This window comes from Aedes aegypti, chromosome 3, assembly GCF_002204515.2.
Source record: "Aedes aegypti strain LVP_AGWG chromosome 3, AaegL5.0 Primary Assembly, whole genome shotgun sequence".
NCBI classification, from domain to species: Eukaryota; Metazoa; Arthropoda; class Insecta; order Diptera; family Culicidae; genus Aedes; species Aedes aegypti.
This window is the reverse complement of record NC_035109.1, coordinates 332745497-332769072: the sequence shown is the minus strand read 5'-3', so window position 1 is coordinate 332769072 and position 23576 is coordinate 332745497. Positions and strand designations below refer to the sequence as shown.

General features: G+C 37.8%; 1 protein-coding gene across 6 annotated transcripts in view; it reads right to left on the bottom strand.

Moving 5' to 3' along the window:
* Positions 1 to 23576, bottom strand: part of LOC5567222 (single-stranded DNA-binding protein 3) — a 176423-nt gene that overhangs the window by 71003 nt on the left and 81844 nt on the right. The window lies entirely within an intron of this gene.

Here is a 23576-nt window from a genome sequence, read left to right as displayed (position 1 = left end):
GAGATGAACAACAAGGATACCGTACATAATCCGGGGATTTACACATGGAATGAAGTGCACTCTATGGTTCGAAGCGCTTTGGTTTTGGAACGACAGCGATGGCACAGGATAAGGTAGCGGAGCGAGGAATAAAGTTTCATGCTACTCACCTGACCTATCTGAACTGTGGTTATTAAAGTGGACGAGAGATAGCTTTAAGGTTTGAAGAATAGGTTTGTGAGGAAATTTTGGACTATCAAACTATTTTGAAGAATTATGTATAGTAGATATTTCAAAGTAATTTGAGTTGTACTGGTATACAATTGTGTAGGGTGCAGAACTACTTGGGCACTTCCATGATTCTCTTTGGCATGTGGAGTTTTTCTCGGCCAAATTGTCTGAAATATTGCAATAAGAAGCACTTAAATAAGACGCACATTGTGACTAAATATGAGCTCAGTAGCTCAGTATGAGATCATTGCTTAGCCGAGTGGTTAGAGTCTGCGGCTACAAAGCAAAGCCATGCTGAAGGTGTGTGGGTTCGATTCCCGGTCGGTCCAGGATCTTTCCGTTATGGAAATTTCCTTGACTTCGATAAATAACCAAATTTTTGAAACTATCGCCGAGAGCCAACTTGTACACTGTCAAAGTTTGTATTACATGCAGAAAAACATGTTAAATTTGTCCTAAAAAAGCTTATCGAAGGACCTAAACTTTAATCAACTCTGGGGACAAAACGCCTACCCCTATTTCATAACACCAAAACAGCCGTTTGAATTCAAATTCTACCAAACGTAATGCCACGTTGAAGTTACGCAGTTGGCGTTAATTTTTGGGTCCGATAGGCAAGCCTCGTTGTAAGTTAAGCCTATCTTTTACTTTGTACTTATTACAAAAACTTTTACCGGAAGACGACTGCTAATGGACCCTTTTAAGCTTAACAAGTGGTGGAATTATCCTTGGAAACATTTCTACAACGCTGCGCACATTTTTCTACGGGAGGGCCATATTGCCGGGTTTGTTTTGAAACGTCAAGATTTGGACCGTTTACAGAAAACGTTTTGTACTCTTTTTAGAAACTACACGGCAAGAGAAAGTTGCATGCAGAGCATGACCAACTTAGTAAATTACACTTTGACATCAAAAACTATAGAAGTGATGCATTTGCTACTGGGATAGAGCAGTTTTTCCTTAAGGGGAGTGTATTATACCTATTTACCCTATTTGAAAAAAAACATGTTTGTTTATCCAACCATAATTGAAAAGAGCATAAAATAATGTTTTTCACATCTAAAATCGATGTTTTCCTTAACGTGGGCAAGCTACCCTTAGTCCCCATATGTAGTGCACAACCCAATAAATTTTCAGCTTCATCTGTTCACTAAAACTCGAGATAAAATATAGTGAAAATAACACGGTCTCCCGTGTCACCTTAATAACTGTGAAAGTACTCATAGGAACACTAAGCTGAGAAGACAGCTCTGTCCCAGTGGTAAATGCCAAGAAGAAGGAGAAGAAGTTTTCAAAAATTTCCACTGCCAAAGTAAATCAAAAGTGACAAGAATAGGATGCGACTCCCTCTATGATAAATTACTTTGTGAAGAAAAAAAAACTTTCAAGCATAAGACTCCAGTTATCTGAAAGCGTACGACGGAAGGTATATACTACTCTATGTTGACTTAGCTAAATTAGACGACATTGATAGTGCTTATTTATGACTTATCCGACGTTTCTTTTAAGAAATTCTAAAATTGATTATAATGAACATTTGAGCCAGATTATTATACAATTTAAGATACGACAAAATTAAATATGTAGCATCTTTGGGTTGTTGGAATCTCGTGAGCTTTAACAGTATGAAAAAGCCTAACTTGAAATAGAACGAAACCAGACCGTAAATTTTCAAGATTAAAAATCTGAAGAACTAATCAATCGTTTGCTCTCAAAACTTGACCAATCGGTTACTTACCGGTGAAGATCAATCGCTTCAAAGCACTGCTGTGCACTAGTGTGGGACAAAATTTAGATTCCCGCTCCAGTCCACTTTTTGGATTGCATTTACATCCCATAACAATCTCGATCGCCGAAACTATATTTACGCGCCAGCCGTTCGAAGTTTGTATGGGATTTACTATGGGAAAACTTACTTTTCCAAAGAAAAATCGCCAGAGGTCGCCCATTGACCTCTATAAAAATGCTGAACACAGACTTCGATAGGTACTTCTACGATGAAAAATATTGCCGAAGACCGCGAAACAATCCGACACTTGTGAAAAAAGTTATTCAATGAAAACCTATTGGCAAGGCGACGTTGATTAACCCATTAACGCCCAGTGATCTATTTTGAGATCAGATGCCTCGAACGCCCAGTGATCTATTTTGAGATCAGTAACATTTCTGAATACAGTTAATTTTTTAGACAAAATGGATGGTTGGTATCATTGAAAAAGTTGTGAAAGACATTATGGGCTGTCAAATGACAGGTTTTTTAATTCATATTTCCTCCTCTAGGTTGCGCTATCAGCATGAAACATTTCTGTTTTGTCACCAGCTCTTGTCGGCATCACCACGCTCGTCTTATACTACCATAAGCGTGGTTTGCAAATCAGAGATTCCTGAACAATTATAGAATGGTTCCTGTGCCGGAAGTCAGTGTGGATTCCGGGATTCCAGAGTAAATTCTGAGATTTCAGAATATATCCTGGGATGCCAATGTGGATCCAGGGTTTCCAGTGCAGAATCCTGGGATTCCAGTGTGAATCCTGGAGTTATAGTGTGGATCGTAGGGTTTCAGTGTGGACGCTAAGATTGTAGTGTAGATTCTGGGAATCCCATGTGGATTCTGGGAATCCAGTGTGGATTCTGCGAATCCCGTGTGGATTCTGGGAATCCCGTGTGGATTCTGGGAATCCCGTGTGGATTCTGGGAATCCCGTGTGGATTCTGGGAATCCCGTGTGGATTCTGGGAATCCCGTGTGGATTCTGGGAATCCAGTGTGGATTCTGGGAATCCCGTGTGGATTCTGGGAATCCCGTGTGGATTCTGGGAATCCCGTGTGGATTCTGGGAATCCCGTGTGGATTCTGGGAATCCCGTGTGGATTCTGGGAATCCCGTGTGGATTCTGGGAATCCCGTGTGGATTCTGGGAATCCCGTGTGGATTCTGGGAATCCCGTGTGGATTCTGGGAATCCCGTGTGGATTCTGGGAATCCCGTGTGGATTCTGGGAATCCAGTGTGGATTCTGGGAATCCAGTGTGGATTCTGGGAATCCAGTGTGGATTCTGGGAATCCAGTGTGGATTCTGGGAATCCAGTGTGGATTCTGGGAATCCAGTGTGGATTCTGGGAATCCAGTGTGGATTCTGGGAATCCAGTGTGGATTCTGGGAATCCAGTGTGGATTCTGGGAATCCAGTGTGGATTCTGGGAATCCAGTGTGGATTCTGGGAATCCAGTGTGGATTCTGGGAATCCAGTGTGGATTCTGGGAATCCAGTGTGGATTCTGGGAATCCAGTGTGGATTCTGGGAATCCAGTGTGGATTCTGGGAATCCAGTGTGGATTCTGGGAATCCAGTGTGGATTCTGGGAATCCAGTGTGGATTCTGGGAATCCAGTGTGGATTCTGGGAATCCAGTGTGGATTCTGGGAATCCAGTGTGGATTCTGGGAATCCAGTGTGGATTCTGGGAATCCAGTGTGGATTCTGGGAATCCACACTGGATTCCCAGAATCCACACTGGATTCCCAGAATCCACACTGGATTCCCAGAATCCACACTGGATTCCCAGAATCCACACTGGATTCCCAGAATCCACACTGGATTCCCAGAATCCACACTGGATTCCCAGAATCCACACTGGATTCCCAGAATCCACACTGGATTCCCAGAATCCACACTGGATTCCCAGAATCCACACTGGATTCCCAGAATCCACACTGGATTCCCAGAATCCACACTGGATTCCCAGAATCCACACTGGATTCCCAGAATCCACACTGGATTCCCAGAATCCACACTGGATTCCCAGAATCCACACTGGATTCCCAGAATCCACACTGGATTCCCAGAATCCACACTGGATTCCCAGAATCCACACGGGATTCCCAGAATCCACACGGGATTCCCAGAATCCACACGGGATTCCCAGAATCCACACGGGATTCCCAGAATCCACACGGGATTCCCAGAATCCACACGGGATTCCCAGAATCCACACGGGATTCCCAGAATCCACACGGGATTCCCAGAATCCACACGGGATTCCCAGAATCCACACGGGATTCCCAGAATCCACACGGGATTCCCAGAATCCACACTGGATTCCCAGAATCCACACGGGATTCCCAGAATCCACACGGGATTCCCAGAATCCACACGGGATTCCCAGAATCCACACGGGATTCCCAGAATCCACACGGGATTCCCAGAATCCACACGGGATTCGCAGAATCCACACTGGATTCCCAGAATCCACATGGGATTCCCAGAATCTACACTACAATCTTAGCGTCCACACTGAAACCCTACGATCCACACTATAACTCCAGGATTCACACTGGAATCCCAGGATTCTGCACTGGAAACCCTGGATCCACATTGGCATCCCAGGATATATTCTGAAATCTCAGAATTTACTCTGGAATCCCGGAATCCACACTGACTTCCGGCACAGGAACCATTCTATAATTGTTCAGGAATCTCTGATTTGCAAACCACGCTTATGGTAGTATAAGACGAGCGTGGTGATGCCGACAAGAGCTGGTGACAAAACAGAAATGTTTCATGCTGATAGCGCAACCTAGAGGAGGAAATATGAATTAAAAAACCTGTCATTTGACAGCCCATAATGTCTTTCACAACTTTTTCAATGATACCAACCATCCATTTTGTCTAAAAAATTAACTGTATTCAGAAATGTTACTGATCTCAAAATAGATCACTGGGCGTTCGAGGCATCTGATCTCAAAATAGATCACTGGGCGTTAATGGGTTAATCAACGTCGCCTTGCCAATAGGTTTTCATTGAATAACTTTTTTCACAAGTGTCGGATTGTTTCGCGGTCTTCGGCAATATTTTTCATCGTAGAAGTACCTATCGAAGTCTGTGTTCAGCATTTTTATAGAGGTCAATGGGCGACCTCTGGCGATTTTTCTTTGGAAAAGTAAGTTTTCCCATAGTAAATCCCATACAAACTTCGAACGGCTGGCGCGTAAATATAGTTTCGGCGATCGAGATTGTTATGGGATGTAAATGCAATCCAAAAAGTGGACTGGAGCGGGAATCTAAATTTTGTCCCACACTAGTGCACAGCAGTGCTTTGAAGCGATTGATCTTCACCGGTAAGTAACCGATTGGTCAAGTTTTGAGAGCAAACGATTGATTAGTTCTTCAGATTTTTAATCTTGAAAATTTACGGTCTGGTTTCGTTCTATTTCAAGTTAGGCTTTTTCATACTGTTAAAGCTCACGAGATTCCAACAACCCAAAGATGCTACATATTTAATTTTGTCGTATCTTAAATTGTATAATAATCTGGCTCAAATGTTCATTATAATCAATTTTAGAATTTCTTAAAAGAAACGTCGGATAAGTCATAAATAAGCACTATCAATGTCGTCTAATTTAGCTAAGTCAACATAGAGTAGTATATACCTTCCGTCGTACGAATCCCGTGTGGATTCTGGGAATCCCGTGTGGATTCTGGGAATCCCGTGTGGATTCTGGGAATCCCGTGTGGATTCTGGGAATCCAGTGTGGATTCTGGGAATCCAGTGTGGATTCTGGGAATCCAGTGTGGATTCTGGGAATCCAGTGTGGATTCTGGGAATCCAGTGTGGATTCTGGGAATCCAGTGTGGATTCTGGGAATCCAGTGTGGATTCTGGGAATCCAGTGTGGATTCTGGGAATCCAGTGTGGATTCTGGGAATCCAGTGTGGATTCTGGGAATCCAGTGTGGATTCTGGGAATCCAGTGTGGATTCTGGGAATCCAGTGTGGATTCTGGGAATCCAGTGTGGATTCTGGGAATCCAGTGTGGATTCTGGGAATCCAGTGTGGATTCTGGGAATCCAGTGTGGATTCTGGGAATCCAGTGTGGATTCTGGGAATCCAGTGTGGATTCTGGGAATCCAGTGTGGATTCTGGGAATCCAGTGTGGATTCTGGGAATCCAGTGTGGATTCTGGGAATCCAGTGTGGATTCTGGGAATCCAGTGTGGATTCTGGGAATCCAGTGTGGATTCTGGGAATCCAGTGTGGATTCTGGGAATCCAGTGTGGATTCTGGGAATCCAGTGTGGATTCTGGGAATCCAGTGTGGATTCTGGGAATCCAGTGTGGATTCTGGGAATCCAGTGTGGATTCTGGGAATCCAGTGTGGATTCTGGGAATCCAGTGTGGATTCTGGGAATCCAGTGTGGATTCTGGGAATCCAGTGTGGATTCTGGGAATCCAGTGTGGATTCTGGGAATCCAGTGTGGATTCTGGGAATCCAGTGTGGATTCTGGGAATCCAGTGTGGATTCTGGGAATCCAGTGTGGATTCTGGGAATCCAGTGTGGATTCTGGGAATCCAGTGTGGATTCTGGGAATCCAGTGTGGATTCTGGGAATCCAGTGTGGATTCTGGGAATCCAGTGTGGATTCTGGGAATCCAGTGTGGATTCTGGGAATCCAGTGTGGATTCTGGGAATCCAGTGTGGATTCTGGGAATCCAGTGTGGATTCTGGGAATCCAGTGTGGATTCTGGGAATCCAGTGTGGATTCTGGGAATCCAGTGTGGATTCTGGGAATCCAGTGTGGATTCTTGGAATCCAGTGTGGATCCTGGAATTACAATGTGGATCCTGGTGTTCAAGTCTGATTCCAAGTGTTTCAGTGTGGATCATAGGATTCTAGTGTAGATTGTGTTGCTGCATTGTGGATCCCTGGTTTCTTATGTGGATATTAGAATTCCACTAGGTTTGTTGTATTTTTGTGTATATCTTGGGACTGTTGTTCCGAATCTTTGTATTCCATTGTAGGTATTGAAATTCCTGGAATTGAATCCGTGAATTCCAGTTTAGATCCTGGGATTGTAACATGGGTCGTGTAAATTCAATATGAAACCTGAGATTTCAGTAGGGACCTTGGGTTTTCAGGATTGATGAACCTTGCAATTTTAGTGTGAACCGCAGGATTAGAACATGGGTCCTTGGTTTCTAATGTGAATGCTGGGATTTCAGTGTGGATTTTAGGATTTCAGTGTAGATATTTGAACACCAATGAAGATAATGCATTTTCAGTGTAGATCTTTGAAATTCACTGGGGATCCTGGGATATTCCAGTATGGATTTCAGATGTGGATCCTAGGGTTTCATTGATGGATACCAGTGAAGAATTTGAGTTTCCAGTGTAGATTCTTGAATTCCAGCGTGGATCTTTGGATTCCAGCATAGATCATGGATTTCTAGTGTGGATTTTGGGATTCTAGTGTAGATGCTTGTATTCCAGTGAGGATTCTGGCATTCCAGTTGGAATTGTTAAATGGTAACCCAATGATATACTGAGGGAATCCTGTTGGAGTTATGCAGTCTGTACAAATTTCGTAAAAAAAAATGCGAAAATAGTGAGCAAAAACATTGGGAATCTAACGAGAATGCTGAGATTCTTGTGATGGCCCTGTTGAAATCTTGTCTTATAGTTATATGGCAAACAGTTAGTATTCCTGAGAGAATCACGTAGAAATACTTTGGGAATTTGGATTGGTCTTATTGGTAAGAGTCAATTGTAAAATTTTTTTTGTGTATTGTGTAGAAATACTGCGGGAATTATCAACATTATGAGAATACAGTGTGTTTTTTCATGAGCATCCTGGAATTAATGCAATGTGGATTTTGTGATATTCTTCGAGAATCCTGAGGGAATCCTGTTGGAATTCTGTGCGAAGCCATTAGGATTTCTGTAGAAACAATATGTAATTGTTGGGAATCCTGCTAAATCCTGAGTGGTTTTTATTACGATAAAAAATATCATATTCGTGGAAATTTGTATAAGTGTGTACCCCGTTACCATTTGATACAAACGAGCCTGGCGTAAAATAAAGGAGGAAAATGCGACTACTACTGCTATATGTGTATGAATGTATGCATGTTTGTATGTACAAACGAGTTTGTGTTGTGCATGTACGTATATGGGATCGTGTGTGTGTGTTTCGTACGCGTGTCACATTCAGCATCATTCTGTGGTGTAGTTTTCAATTAAGCCTTGTTTTGTTATTTATACTTATGGTATCATGTTCTTATCGCTTACATAATATTTGTCATAATATCTTGTCACTTTTTAATGCACCATACCACCTTCAAACATTTGCAAAAATAATCAAGTATTTTAATTTTTTTTTTTTTCAATATTTGCGTACATATGACCCACAGTGTACTGTGACAAAATGTGACCGTAGATTTCCATTTAAATGACGGTTTAAGTATTCTCTTATCATAATGCGATACTCCAGAAAGAATCAGGTGATTACTAAAAATGTGAAATAATTCGGGCGTTAATGGGTTAACACCTAAAGGAATAACAATAATAACAAAATTGGGCGAAATTTCCGAATAGTATACGCGGTATACGCTTAATAACTTTTTTCACAAGCATCAGATTGCTTTGCAGTCTTCAACAATGTTGTTCGTCGTAGAAGTACCTACCTAGATCTGTGATCAGAATTTTTATAGAGCACAATGGGCGACATCTGGCTATTTTTCTTTGCAAAAATGAGTTTTCCCATAGTAAATCCCATACAAACTTTGAACGGCTAGCGCGTAAATATAGTTTCGCCGATCGAGCTGAAATTTTGCACAGTTGTTATGGGACCTAAATGCAATCCAAAACCGTGTCCCAGGCTACTGTGCACTGTTTGTTTTTTCGAGAGTTCCTCACAAGTTTATCATTTTCAAGCTATCATTAGTAATTTCTAGATATTTCTTGAATAGTTCCTTGAAGTTTCCTAGAGATTTTCCTTCAGATATTCCTCAACTAATTTGAGATTTTTTTGCTGGAGGATTTCAGGAGATTTGAAGACGCTTAAGGTAAAAAATGCTGCATGGAATAGAGCTAATAAAAACCTAAAGTAGTACCCCAAAGAACACATTCGTCAAAAAATTTTGCATCCTAAAATTCCTCTAGAGTATTCTAAAGAAATTCCTCGAAATTGCACTGTAAAAAAGGGGTTATAGTATTTTCTAATTTTTTTTCTGGTTTAATTCTCGATTCAATATATGGAGGAATTCCTAGGAGAATTTATAAAGGAAGTTTAGTCTCTGGATAAGAAACAGCTAGTTGCATCTATGTGAACTGTGTTGGAAAATTCGCTTAAAAATCCTGAAAGTGAATTTAAAGAATACTAAGAGATTTCAAAAGAAAATACTGCTAGTACTTTGAAGTTGTTTCTAATGATTTTTCTTGGAGCATTTTTCATTAAAGACATTTTGGTGATTCGAGAGAATTTCTGATAATTAAAGTTGATCCTGGTGATAATTCAGAAAGAGATTCAGATAATTTGTCTGAATAATTAAAGATTCTCGATTGGAATTAAGGTTGCTTTTCAGATGTGCCATATGGTATGATTTTGGTTTCGCTGTTTACTTATGAGGCTATTACGTACATTGCTGGGTAGCTCAAAATCGAATGAATGAATAGGTGTCAGGGTGTTTTTGTAACTTCCAACGAATTCAAGCTGGTTGTACTTTAACGTTTTTCTAGGATTAACATTGCCATAGTCTCATTTGCATTGATCTGAAGAGAGAGATTGTGAAAATATGGTTGAAAAACTATTATTCAACTTTATAATATAAGTATATAGAGGGATTCCACGGAGGCATGCAAGTCGATTCTGATCGACCATTTCAAAAATATCTGAAACTTTGCACAGTTTTTCAGTTCCATCTAAATCGTCATTTTCCGATATCAAATCTTCAAGTTGAGTCACGACTAACTTTTCAAAAGGGTGTATGTGAAAATGGTTCAAAAATATTCAAAAAGCTGCACAGCAAAAACGGTTCGTTCGATTGTTAGACAACTAAAGAAACAAAGTTAGACAACTAAATAAAGATTCCAAAAAAAATACACACAGTAAAAAAAAAATATTTTTTTGCATTAAAAAACATCATTTTTGTCACAAAAACTCAAATATCTCAAAACCCTATCGGAATACCAACGTAATTTTTTGAGGGAAAACGGTCCTATTATATTAGCTATCTACCATAAAAATTTGGTGATGGTAAGCCAATAAACAAAAAAGTTATGACATTTCAAATATTTCACAAATTTGACACTTAGTGAATTTTTTTTTTCATTGTTAATTTTTTTTAGGACCGCAGTTTGTTGCTGAATTTTTTGTTAAGGGTACCACATGAGGTTAACAAGTTGTTTTCATGATATTTTATTTAATTATTCATAACTATTATAGCATCTATTAGAAAGTTAGACGCGATCCAGTGTTGTGATCTAAAGTCTTGATAGTGTCATATTTTTTATTGTACGTAACTGAAGAAAAATTCTCTCAATAGTGTTGAAACCTTTTGATAAAAGAAACCTATAAGAAATCTAATATTGAAGACAAAAGCTACAAAAAAAGTTTTCTATACAGGTATACGACTAGTTTACCTGCAAAAAGTTTACCTCGTAGAGAACAAGGCGGGTCTATACCCAGGTGATCTAGTATACGTAAAGCAGGTCGGTTATCTCGGCGCTGGTTTTCTCCACAAAGTTAAAATCTGATTACACCTGGGTATAGACCCGCCTTGGTAGAGAATAGACTTTGTTTATCATATTTGCGAGAAAGCGAGTAACTTCAACAACATCAAAAACATGATAGGTACATACCATGAACATACTCACGAAAAAGCTAAAAATATACTACCACTATGGTTATAAAAGATTTAATTGTAAAATTTTTCTTCAGTCAAGCAAACGACACCAAACTAGTCAGTAAAAACTTAAAAGTGATTTTATTTATTAAAATCTAACGAGCAACATGAGTAGTCGCTTTCTCAACTGTTGCAGGCCGTTTGCAGAAAAAAAGTGTTCGAAAGAGCTACGAAATCTCACCGAAAGCACCATAGATAAACTGAAAGCGGCTGGTTATGCTCCAATGTCTACATTGAATACAAATTAACGCATTTGTACGTCCTGCCGTTTAAACGTTGACAAACGGGCAATCTGTACATCATCGGTGGATCAGGTTGCAGGAAGTTCGAAAACAACAACAACTGAGGAATTACTAGATGCACCGACAACAACTGAGGAGTTACCAGAAGTACCAAGTGCAGATAGTCTTGCCACGGTACCATCAGCGACATCTGTTTCAACAAATCAATCAGAAGATGAGTGCATCCAGAAGGTCAACATCGAACGCTTCAACGAAGGGATAGCTGGAATAAAAGTGACTCCGATTAAATGGACGAAGATGGGTTACGTCAATTATCCCGAGAAAAAATACCGTGAAATCAACGAAGCTGTACGAAGAAACCTCTTCAAATTAGGACCTGAGGATGTGGAAAATACAGACTACGATGAGGTAATTATGAATTTGAAGGAAAGGTTCTCGAATCTAGCCACGACAAGGAAAGAACAATCATTGATTTTGTCGATGCTGCCAAGCTCGTGGTCTATTCAAGACGCCATTGATGAGTTCAAAACCAATAGAAATACAGCAAAAGAGGCAAAACAATTCAAAAATAACTGTCTTGCAACCAAAAATGCTAGGTCGAGTACTTCATTAACAGATGAGACAAAAGAAAAAATAATTCAATATTTTGAAGACGATGAAGTAAGTAGAGCTATGCCTGGCCAAAAAGATTATGTATCTGTAAAAAAGATGGAAAGCGTCAAGCAATCCAAAAACGATTAATGATGACTACTTTGAAACAAGCGTATACACGCTTCAAGGAAATTAACGAAAATATTAAGGTAGGTTTTTCCTCATTTGCAAGCCTTCGTCCAAGGCAATGCAAGCTTCTATCCAATTCAGGAACACATAATGTTTGTGTGTGCACAACACACGAAAATATTAACCTAATCTTACATAGTTTGAAAAGAATTAATTTATCAAAGGATATTAAAATGTTAACTGGTAGTCTTTTGTGTGAAAATACAACATCAAATTGCTATCTACGATCTTGTTCGGATTGTCCAGATTCTTCATCATTGGAAAATACTTTATTCGCTGAGTTTGAAGAAAATTATATTGATCAGTTATCATTTGAGCAATGGGTGACCACGGATAGGTGTGACCTAGAAACTATTGTAAAACCTGTAGATGAGTTTGTGTCATTTTTTTGCTTGAAATTAGAAAGTTTAATTCCTCACGACTTTATTAAAACAGAGCAATCCCGCTTCTTAAAAAATACGAAAAATACATTACAAGATGGTGAATTTATAGTCATTTGTGATTTTTCTGAAAACTATAGCTTTGTATTGCAAGATGAAGTGCAGTCCCATCACTGGAACGTACAACAAGCTACAATTCATCCATTCGTTATTTATTTCAATGGAAGTACGCAAATTGAACATTTTAGTTTTATTGTAATTTCCGAAGATTTAAGACACGACTCAGTATCTGTAAATTTGTTCATTGCCAAAATGATTAACTTTTTACGCGTTGATAAGGATAAAGAAATCAGAAAGATATATTTCATGTCTGATGGAGCAGCATCGCAGTACAAAAACCGTAAGAATTTTTCGAGCCTATGTCAATTTAAACTAAAGTACGGAATTGATGCAGAATGGCATTTCTTTGCTACGTCACATGGCAAAGGTCCTTGTGATGCTATTGGAGGAACCATAAAGCGCATGGCCACAAGAGCAAGTTTAGCCAAAGAACGTGAGCATCCAATTAAAACTGCAAAAGAACTATTTGATTGGGCGAATCGCAGAAAAGAAGATTTAACAAAATTATCATTTTGTTTTACTACTACTGAAGAGTACGAATTAACGGCATCAGAGCTCAGCGAGCAATATAATAACGCGAAAACGATCCAAGGAACCCAAAAATTTCACTGTTTCATTCCATTGTCAGAAAATAAAATTAAAGCAAAACTATACTCGAACTGTACTGATAATGATGCAAAAGTGTTCGATATTGTAAAAAAAATGAATAACAATAAATAAATAAATAAGTATTAATAAAATGTGTTCATGATATCATAACGCATACCCAAATCCAAAACTTTTAAAGTTTATATATAACATTTAGAAACTCATCAATCATACTCTAAAAAAAATATCCTGGTAAAAAAAAAATTATTTTCGTGTAATCTGTTAATTCATTTTAATTTATACATATATACATATACATATAATATTTATACATATACATAATATTTTTACATATAATATACATAATACTAATGAATACATGAAAACGACTTGTTTAATTCACGCAAGGCCCTTAACAATAAAATCAGCAACAAACTGCGGTTCCCGTAATAATTTACACCGAAAAAAAATTTTTTTTTTCTACTAAATGTGAAAATTGTGACATGTTTGAAATGTCATAACTTTTTTGTTTATTGGTTTACCATCACCAAATTTTTATGGTAATTAGCTAATATAATGGACCGTTTTCCCTCAAAAAATTACGTTGGTAATCCGATAGGGTTTTGAGATATTTGAGTTTTTGTGTCAAAAATTATGTTTTTTAATGCAAAAAATTTTTTTTTTTACTGTGTGTATTTTTTTTGGAAACTTTATTTAGTTGTCTAACTTTGTTTCTTTAGTTGTCTAACAATCGAATTTCACATACACCCTTTTGAAAAGTTAGTCGTGACTCAACTTGAAGATTTGATATCGGAAAATGAAGATTTAGATGGAACTGGAAAACTGTGCAAAGTTTCAGCTCAATAGAAAAAAATGAATTAAAAAATTTACCAAATTTTGGTGCTGTTGCTTGGAATCACTCTATAGTTTCCAATAGAGACAGAGGCAGGTACCAGAAGGCCAGCATCCTCCATGATCAATAATTTATATTTATTTATCATATTGCCATTGAAAATTATGGCGTTTACATCTTTTCCTGAGTTCTTATGTGATGCATTATGAAAAAGAGTAAAAAAATACACAAAAAAGTCATCCACCCAGACGGATATTACGATTTGAGTACACGCTCAAAAAAGAGTTCTGGAAAACGTGAACTGTCAATCATACACCATGAACAACCATCATGTTTACGCATAAACATGATCTAGTTCACGGTGTATTTTTGGTTGTTGACGAGTTCAAGTCTGCTGTTCACGGATACGAGAAGGAATTTTTTTCTGTGTATGTCGTCAGAGTTTTAGTATTTATTCTGCAATTTTTTTGGATGTAAACATTGTATCTAGCTGTCATTTGGTACTCTTGAAGCTTTCGTGCTCAAAATTGTAAGTTATTTTTTGCAAAATGCCCAAAATTAGCATCCTAAAATTGATTGTTGAATATTAAAAAACAGAAAAAAGCTACCATGAAATTGCCGATATTGTCCAGCTTCACAAAGATAGGTCGTTAGGATTGTTCAGATGTAGAAAAAAACGTGGTTTTATCTCACCAGCTAAGCGATCGGGGTGCCCGAATAAAAAATTCAATACTAAAACAATATAGTGTATTGTAACAGTACCATTCATTGTACAATATACTGTATTGGAAATACAATACAGTATATTGTACAATGACACCCTTTTTAACCCGATTTTGTCTACCCCCGATTTTAGCATCCTTTTTCCCGATTTTGTCAGCCTTAAATTTATATTTAATTTAATTAGACTAAACACATCTATGTTGGCAATATTGGGTGCATAAAGTCAATTATGACCTTGCCCACGTCTATACAATCATCTAAAGATCGAATTTTTGAAATTTGAGTGTCTTAGTAATTATCCAAGAAACTTATCAATGTTACTTTGGATTACGGTACATAGAAAATGGAAGTTAAAAAATAATGTTTAAATTAACAAAATCATAAAACTAAATCCTTAAATTAAAATAAAACTTGAAACCAGTCGAAAAATTTTATCCCGATTTTAGCTCTTTCCCGATTTTGTCAACCCTAAATGCAGCAGGTGGCTGACAAAATCGGAACATGTAAAATTTAAATAACATGTAAGAATTTATCAATCACTGAAAAAAAAAGCCGTCTCTCTATTTTTATCTACGATATAATTTACGCACTGCCCTTAGCAATGAAATTATTAACACTTGAAACTATCAATATCGTATAATTAATGAGCAAGCAAGTTAAAAGGATGATATAATTTTATAGACTTTAAAATGGAAAAGAACAATGTTGAAGTATGTATCAATTTTAAGTTTTAAGAGCTTTCGGAACATAGTTTCAGCTAACTATACATCCAATATGATTTAGCAACAAATAAATTCTTGAAGATGGTATTTCAGGCTATCAAATCTTGAAAAATAACAATGTATTATCTAGAAAACTGGGATATTGCAGCAAAAGTTTAATTTTCGCCCAAGAAAAATCACACCGGACAGTTATGCACCCGAAGGCGCTTGAGGTGTCTGCTCAAATTAACGCTATTGCATAAATATGATCCCTCTTTTTGGCGACCACCAACCCCAACTGAATCATCGTCGCGTCGTAGAACCGGTTTCTCCTCGTCAAAGCCCAAAACGCTTCAACGCAACCGGACTGTGACGAGCACGGGCTCAGTGTGTTGGCAATGCCACTATGGTCGAGTTTCAAACAAAAAGGCGGCCAAAAGTATCGGAAATGATTTTAACATATCTTATATGTTATATTCTTATGATCCTTGCACTAAAATTGAAATTTCTTTGACTTCAATTCAAACTCGATCAAATCCAAAAGAAATTAGTGTATTAAATCAAATTTAAAAGCATTTCTAGTAAAAAAAATATATCTAATATTAATATGAGAATTTTCTTCGTTTTGTCCAAACTACATTTTATCGACCACTGTCCAATGATGAAAGATCAAAGATTGCACCTTCAACGGCCGCGCGCGATTCAAGCCAAGCAAACGCAAGACTAGTTTCACACTGCATCCAAATCCACGACGGATGGAAGAAACTGCAATCTCACTCAGCTCACATTAATTCGGTCCACGAAGCAACCTCCAAAACCAGTCCCCGGCAGGCAGGCAGGCAGGCCAGTTCAGTAATATCGAAAACCGATCGACCTTGAGCTGCGTCGTGCTTGTGAGAGATACCAGCAACCGATCACTTCGCTCCACACAAAGGATAAGTTTTCTCCCAAAAATAAGTATTTTTGCTGATGACCAGAGGCGATCGAAAAGCTGAAAATCCAAAATCAAGATGCGCTGACGACATCGCAATCAGTTGCACCGAAAAGACGCCAAAGAAGCCTACTATCAGTCGGTGTATGTCTTGAGAAATTCCAGCCTCAAACGCAAATAAAATTGGCACTTTCAGACCGACTTTTTTTCAATCTAAACAGGTATTGCCATTCGTTCTCTATGAATTTTCAAGCACGATCGAAGCTAGGGAAGAAAAATGTATCACAATGTTGTAACAAACTTGATAAATAGCAGCAGCGAAGAGGAGTCCCAAAGTGAGAGAGCGATGATAAAACCCACTTCTCTCGCTTGTTCACCATTGGGAATAGGTGTTTTATTTTACTGGTATGATAAACAAACCCCGAACATCCAATTGCAATAATGCCTTCAGGCTTGTAGCTTGGTTAGATGGGTTTTATCATACACTGTTATCCCTCCGATACAACCAAAACTGTATCAGAAGATGATTAACAGACTCTCATGATGTGTTGCGGATCATTATTTGTTACAGAGAGCGATAAATAAGAGATACTCTCAATTTTCGCAGCACTAAGAAAATGCATTATCAAAATGCATTCGTTATTCTAAAAAATAACTTAAGATATGTTATAGATAGAAGATATATCAATGTAACAAAATTCAAAGAAAATTTTGCATAGAATCATATATTAATATCACATAAATTTATCATGTCGACCATAAAAAAAAATGCTTTTTTGCATATTAACAAAAATTCAAAACCATAAAACATGAATTGGTTTCTTAAAGAAATTTCAATACTTTCATGAAGCACATAATTGCTTAGTATGCTATCTTACAAGTTTAAATTATTTTTATATCAACATATTTTTGACAGTTTAGTCAATCGTGTTCAACAGTCATAGAAATGTCATATTGAACAGCTACTATTGAATGCACAAAATTGCATTCCATTCGTAAAATCTAGCGTATTCGCAATTTGCGTTTTGAGCTGAAAACCAAACACACGTCAAATTCTTCCGCTCCGTCAAACTTCTGCGCCGTTTCTCCAACGCAGCGAGGGCGCATCAGCAACCGCGATAGGTAGGTATTCGATTTAATAAAATTTTATTTATACATTCACGTCAAAAAAGAAAAAAAAAACGAATCTTCTTCCACAATCGGCGGCGGAGCGCAGTCAGTCCCGTGCTTCGCGATTTGTTTCAGCGCCTTGCTGTCGTCATTGTCGCTGCTTCCACGCTTCTTGCTTTTCTTGTTATTATTTCTGTACTCGGTGTTGTTATTATTATTTGCGCTCTCTTTTTGTTTCTCTTCGATGCTTCCCCACATTTTTTTCTTTACTTTATTTGGATTTTCTTCTTGCACACTCTAGTGTTTATTATCCGATTTGTTTGAAGCCCTGATTGCTGGTGTGGGTTGGTTCCTACTACTGCTGGGTTTCATATTCACTCAAACTCTTATCGGTGCGGTGTTCTCGATTTGCTGTTGGCGCTTCTCCACTACACCGCCGCTGCCAAGTGGTTGCTACATCGTGGTTATGTACCTATTTACTGGTTGATATAGAGATTCCCCCCTCGATTTCACCTCTCTCGCTCCAAGGGGATGAGATTCCAGGGGAATCATTCAATGTTGTGAGCATAGTTGATGAGTGGGCTAGGGTGATTCCAAAATCAAGTTGAGCGATGGAAATGTGATAGGTGAAGAATTTTTCGTGGAATCTTGCATGAGTAGTAATGCATGACCTCCCATTTATCACGGTTCAATTTTCATAGATTTGATAAAGCTAAGTTCCAATCTCATGTAAGTCATCAAACGTCATCCCAAACTGACAATTTGTAAACAATGAGCAGTGCTGTTTCATAGATTGGGGAGCCACCCGACCAGTTCTATGTGTTGAACAGCACACTAAACGGCTCCACATCTCACACTCCCCATGTATACGATGACGTCGAATCGGTAGTTGTGTCGCACGAGGTGGATCTCCCCAGTTGCCCATGTCTAACCACACTATCAGCAGAGTACTGCTGTGCGATGGTGTTGAACCTATTTGGATGGTAGTACGGGGCAAAGATGGATGGAACCGGCGGCGACGACGCGAAACAGCTACATAGTGGATATTATTTATATTTAGTTTTGTACTGATTTTTTTGCCGCTTAGCTACTGACGATGGTGCAACTACCAGCAGTATACAGAGACAGTTGTAGCTTAGGTGGATACCTACTGCTCATTGGGGTTGCTAGCCCAGTATACGAGCGATAGGAGAAGACAATATTGTGTGTACTCGTTGCGAACTAGACCGGTCTGTGATGTGAACTACTGTTCCCAATTGAAAGTGTTTAGTTGCATCTGTTAACAATCAAATTGGTTTAACATGAACAATTTCTAGAATTTGAAAGAATAGTCAAATTGAAAATATTCCCTGGAAGATTAAAAAAAACCCTGCAGGAATCCTCAAAAAATCCCAGAATCCTCGAAAGAATCTCTAAAAAAATCCCGTTAAATTCCATGAGGAAAGTTTGAAGTATGCTAGCATGAGAAATCTTCAGATGAATTATTGGGAGAATTTCCGAAAAAAAAAATCATGGAGGAATTTCAAAATCAATCCCTGGGTATGTACTAGGATGAATCCTTGATAGTAAGACGATTCAGATGCTTAACGGGTTCTTGCGACTTCCTAACAAAATACTTTAGTGGGATCATATGGCAGACTCCAGAGATTATTAGTAGAATTTAAAGAATTGTCCAAATTCATGCAATATTGATACGAGTATATCTGCCTGATAGATAACATTTACAAGATTCTTGCGTTTCGTAGATTGCATACTGAAAACTGTTATGTTAGTTACAGTACCACTCTTATTCCAATTGCTCATGGAAAACTATTTTGGAAGAAATAACTATCCAAACGGAAGGCAAAGATGAAAAGAGATGACAATTTCCATTGACACCTACTTGAAGAGAGACCAGCGACTCACCGACGCACTCATAGATAGGTTTCGCATAGGATTCTTGACGAATATCTCATTTTTTTTCTAACAAATTTATTCATTTATTTCAAGAACGTTTTTTGTGGGATGCTTAGGAAATTCTTAGCAATTCAATAGAGGAATTTGTTGTCAAAATTCGTCGATACTCTTAGCACAAAAATCGTGTAGCGATTCCTGACGCATCTCCCTGAAATATTTACTAGATAGTATCTAGTAGATACATTTTGACCAATGTTATACAAAAGTTTCAATCTTTTGAAATTATTGGCAGACTTTCAAGAAAACTGTTGATATAACTGAAGAAGTTTCTCTAAAAAATCTTCAAGATATGCTTTGTTTTCCACAGATACGGTCCGATAGGGAATAACTACACTAAAGAAGATATGTTCGAATTCCCGATTTATTTCAGACTACATATAAACATAAATTCTACATCTAACGGTGTACTATTTATAATGCACTCTACTTTATAATACTTGCATAGAATATTCTCGAACTGTATTGTTGTATGCAATATTGTGTTTATGGATAACTGTTACAGTTGTATAACAGTTGACGGAATCTTCTGTAACTGTCAAACAATTATACAATGAAATTGTTGACAATTGAGCTCTCGCCGAGCGGTGTCACGAACACGTGCGCAAATTTGCTGGTTGAAAATACTGCCGTTTGATTTTGCTGGGAACAGCTGATCTTTGTTTATGTTTTCAACCAGCACTCTTTAAGTAGTGTTGGTGACATGTAACGTGTATGTACATGAGCGCAGAAACCACTATTGCCGACTCGCTTCCATTTGTTTAACATTAGTCGGCTCACGTCACTCGCGGTGAGAGCGACTCGTCTCGACTCGCATGCCGCGCAGAAAAAGTACAAATAACAATGTGATGATGATCTGTACAGATTGAGAGGTATGATGTACAGGTGAGTACAGTGTTGGCAAAATAGCAGTGAATCCATGAAGACTGGCCTCAACATGAGGCATGTTTATCCACCGGTGTGGTGCGGTATGATCTACCCCGGTGGTTTGTTGTTGGCCTGCTCTATGTGATTTTTCAATGAATCCTCAATGGATTTTGAGGAACGATCCAGACAAAGTTCTAAAACACAGCTGGAACAATTTCATCCAAAATTTTAAAATGGCTTCTTGGCGTTCGTTGAGACATTAAGGTGAAGATAAATTGAAGCCAAATTCGAAATTTTCCATAGCACAAATCTGAAGAACCGAACACCCGTTTGCACTGAATACTTAATCGATTGATCACCACCAGCTAGCGACCAATCGATTAAGTTTTCGACTCAAACGGACGTTAGGTTCTCCAGATTTGTGCTCTTGAGAATTTGAGGTTTGGCTTCGATTCATCTACACCTTAATAACTAAATAACGAAGGAACTTTAGGAGTTACTGAAAGAAATCCTACAGCAATCCTTTGTAAAGACTCCTCAAGAATTTCACAATGGATTTTGAATGAGAGCGTTATAAAAACTTACTGGTAAATATTATAATGATATTCCTGGAAAAACCAACACATTCTGACTAATTTCTCAAGATACAAGATACATCGTGTCAAAAAGTCATCCACAATAATTTAATTCGGTTTATCAATAATCAATTGTCTTCGAGAGTTATTGTTATTTGGAAGAATGGGATTAATTTCACAGAAATTTTGCTATAAATTTATTCTGAGTTTCTAGTTTTTGCTTGTTTGAATTGCATGAATTGAATTTTCAAACCTGCCAGGATTTTTTCAGAATGTTCTGGAATTCATTCAAGATTTTGACCACAATATTGTCAACAACTAAAAAGCTCGATTTATTCCACAGATTTGGTAAGTCGTTTTACACTTCATCTTCAAAAATTTTAAATGTATTTTTGCCAGTAAAATCCGCATGAACAGGAATTACGTTAAAAATACTATTATGAGTTTGTTTAGGAGTTCATGTATTTGATAAACTACGTTTTTTTACCTCAATCAGAAATATAAAAGATTAATCTATACCAAACTAACATTCGCCTCGTAAAAAAATGAGAAGTGAAATCTCCAATGCGTCATCTTTTTGACCATTTATGACAATCAAATCTTATTCCAGAAAGCTAACTGTTGAGAAATATTTCAAATTACCGCTGTTCTCTACATTCTAAATTCACCAAATGTATTGGTTAATATGCACATAGAACATATTTTCATTTCTCGTCATTTTTATGACTGAAATCACTTTTAGGTCACTTTTTGTTCACAATTTTTAATATTTTTGTCAATTAAGCCACTATTATTTTGCTGTCCGACCGCTACCAGTCCTGTAACCCAGATTTGTCTCAATTATCATGTTAATCTGATCTAGCATCCTGACAGAAAATCGTCAAATATCTCGATGGGAAACTATCATAATATATAAATTAATCTAGAATCACATCGAAAATTTGATCACTAAGAGACAAGGATGGAAATCTAGTGATCATGACAAAGTCCATGATGCCTCGCGTTGTTCTTTATCCTGCGATCATAGCAACAATGATTAACTTTTTGTCGTCAAGTTATCACAACAAACTACGCTCCGCAAATAGGGTAGATGTACCAATAGTGGAGGTACTAAGCACGATTGAACTTCATTTAACCGCCTTAATTCAAGAAGCGCAATTAATGTACATGTTATTGTTGTAACGGGAAGTAACGACCATTGACTTAATGAGAGAAATGATTTCATCGCAGTTATCCACGGCATGTCAGTGAAAAATAATACCTCCACTATTGGTACACTGTTCCTTTAGTTGCGGTATATTTTTAATTTGTGTTCCTATAGTTGCGGTATCCGTTGTTTTCTTATGGGATCCTCCACTATAGGAACACTTTACCGCAACTATTGGCACAAGTAATAAAAGTTTTAGCAAATTTAGTGATATTTCATCAGTTCTAAAGCAATTTGAACACTCTTTTCAGCTATTCCATATATCAACAAGCCAATACGTCGATTGGCAGTGTCGGTGCTGTAGTTAAAGTGATTAAATCAGTGAAAACGGCACTACCGCAAATATAGGAACACCCACAACTAAGGGAACACTTACCCTAATGCATCGTGTTGCACGTGCGCAAACGATTAACTGTTCCGGAAATAAAAGTTTAATGATTTTGAGGATTTTTATACTTTTAGCTAATGATCTACCTCCATATATGCTGTTTCCCAGACAACCAAAATGTACGTATAACGAAATCACCAGGAGGCTTTGTATGTGCAAAATTTCACTTATAAGATGTTGCAAAATGGCCTTCTACGAACAAAAGTGGAGGCGATATACGTGCATATATTATGTGATGTACAATAACATACAATGCGAGTGTATAAATATTCTTCCGAACTAACCTGTGATCTTAAGCGACTTAACTTATGATAACAAATGTTGATTTGACAGCTGCTACGGATTGATTCGACTTACTTTGTACGAGTGTACGAGACGAAACAAAATGTACAAATGAACTCAGATAAACAGCGTTTTATGCGAGGAAACTCATCAATATGACGATTACCCACCGTCTGTTGCGGGTTTAATGTAATTTGTATGAATAAACGAGTTATTACGTACACTTTCATGCGACTTCTGGTTGTCTGGGTTGTGATTCTAAAACCATTCGGACATTGGTTGAGCGATCAATTATAGCGCGAATGCGGCATGATTCAAGTTGATCGCTACTTGTAACAATATCCGATAAACCCTTTATCCCATGACAAACAGTGCATCGGATGCTCCATATATCTGCTCTAGGCGCGCGTAATGAGGTGTTGAAATCATTCTGCTGCGAGAGTGACGGCCCTCTTAGATTATTCGCTAGAGACGATTTTTTACCATCCTTGCTAAGAGTTAAGAGATATTCACTTAATTGGAAAACTAAGTTCCTTTCTAATCAATCCAAACGATTGATCAAAGGGATTTTTAATGCAAAAACATCTTTTCACGTTAAACGTTAAACGAAATATTTGGTCACTGTTCGTCAAATTATTAAAAAAAAAGAAATGTAATGCAAATACACTGAACCTCAGCTCTGAATTCAAATGTTTGACAAACCCAATCAATTCCTTTGTGTATTTGCTATTTTGAATGACGATGCTCGATAGTCCATTATTTTTATGAATCTACATATTATCTTGCGAAGTAACAAAAAGAGAACATTTTTTTTGCATTAAATAAATCGTTGAAATAAGGCGTTGTTTACGTCTGATGCATTGGCATTACGCTAACCAAAGCTAATTCATACCGTAAATAAACCATTCCTGCCACATCTATGAAATCAACATAAACTTGTATAAATGCAGTGGTACTTCCAGTTTACTTGTCACATCATTCCTCCATATCTCTTCATT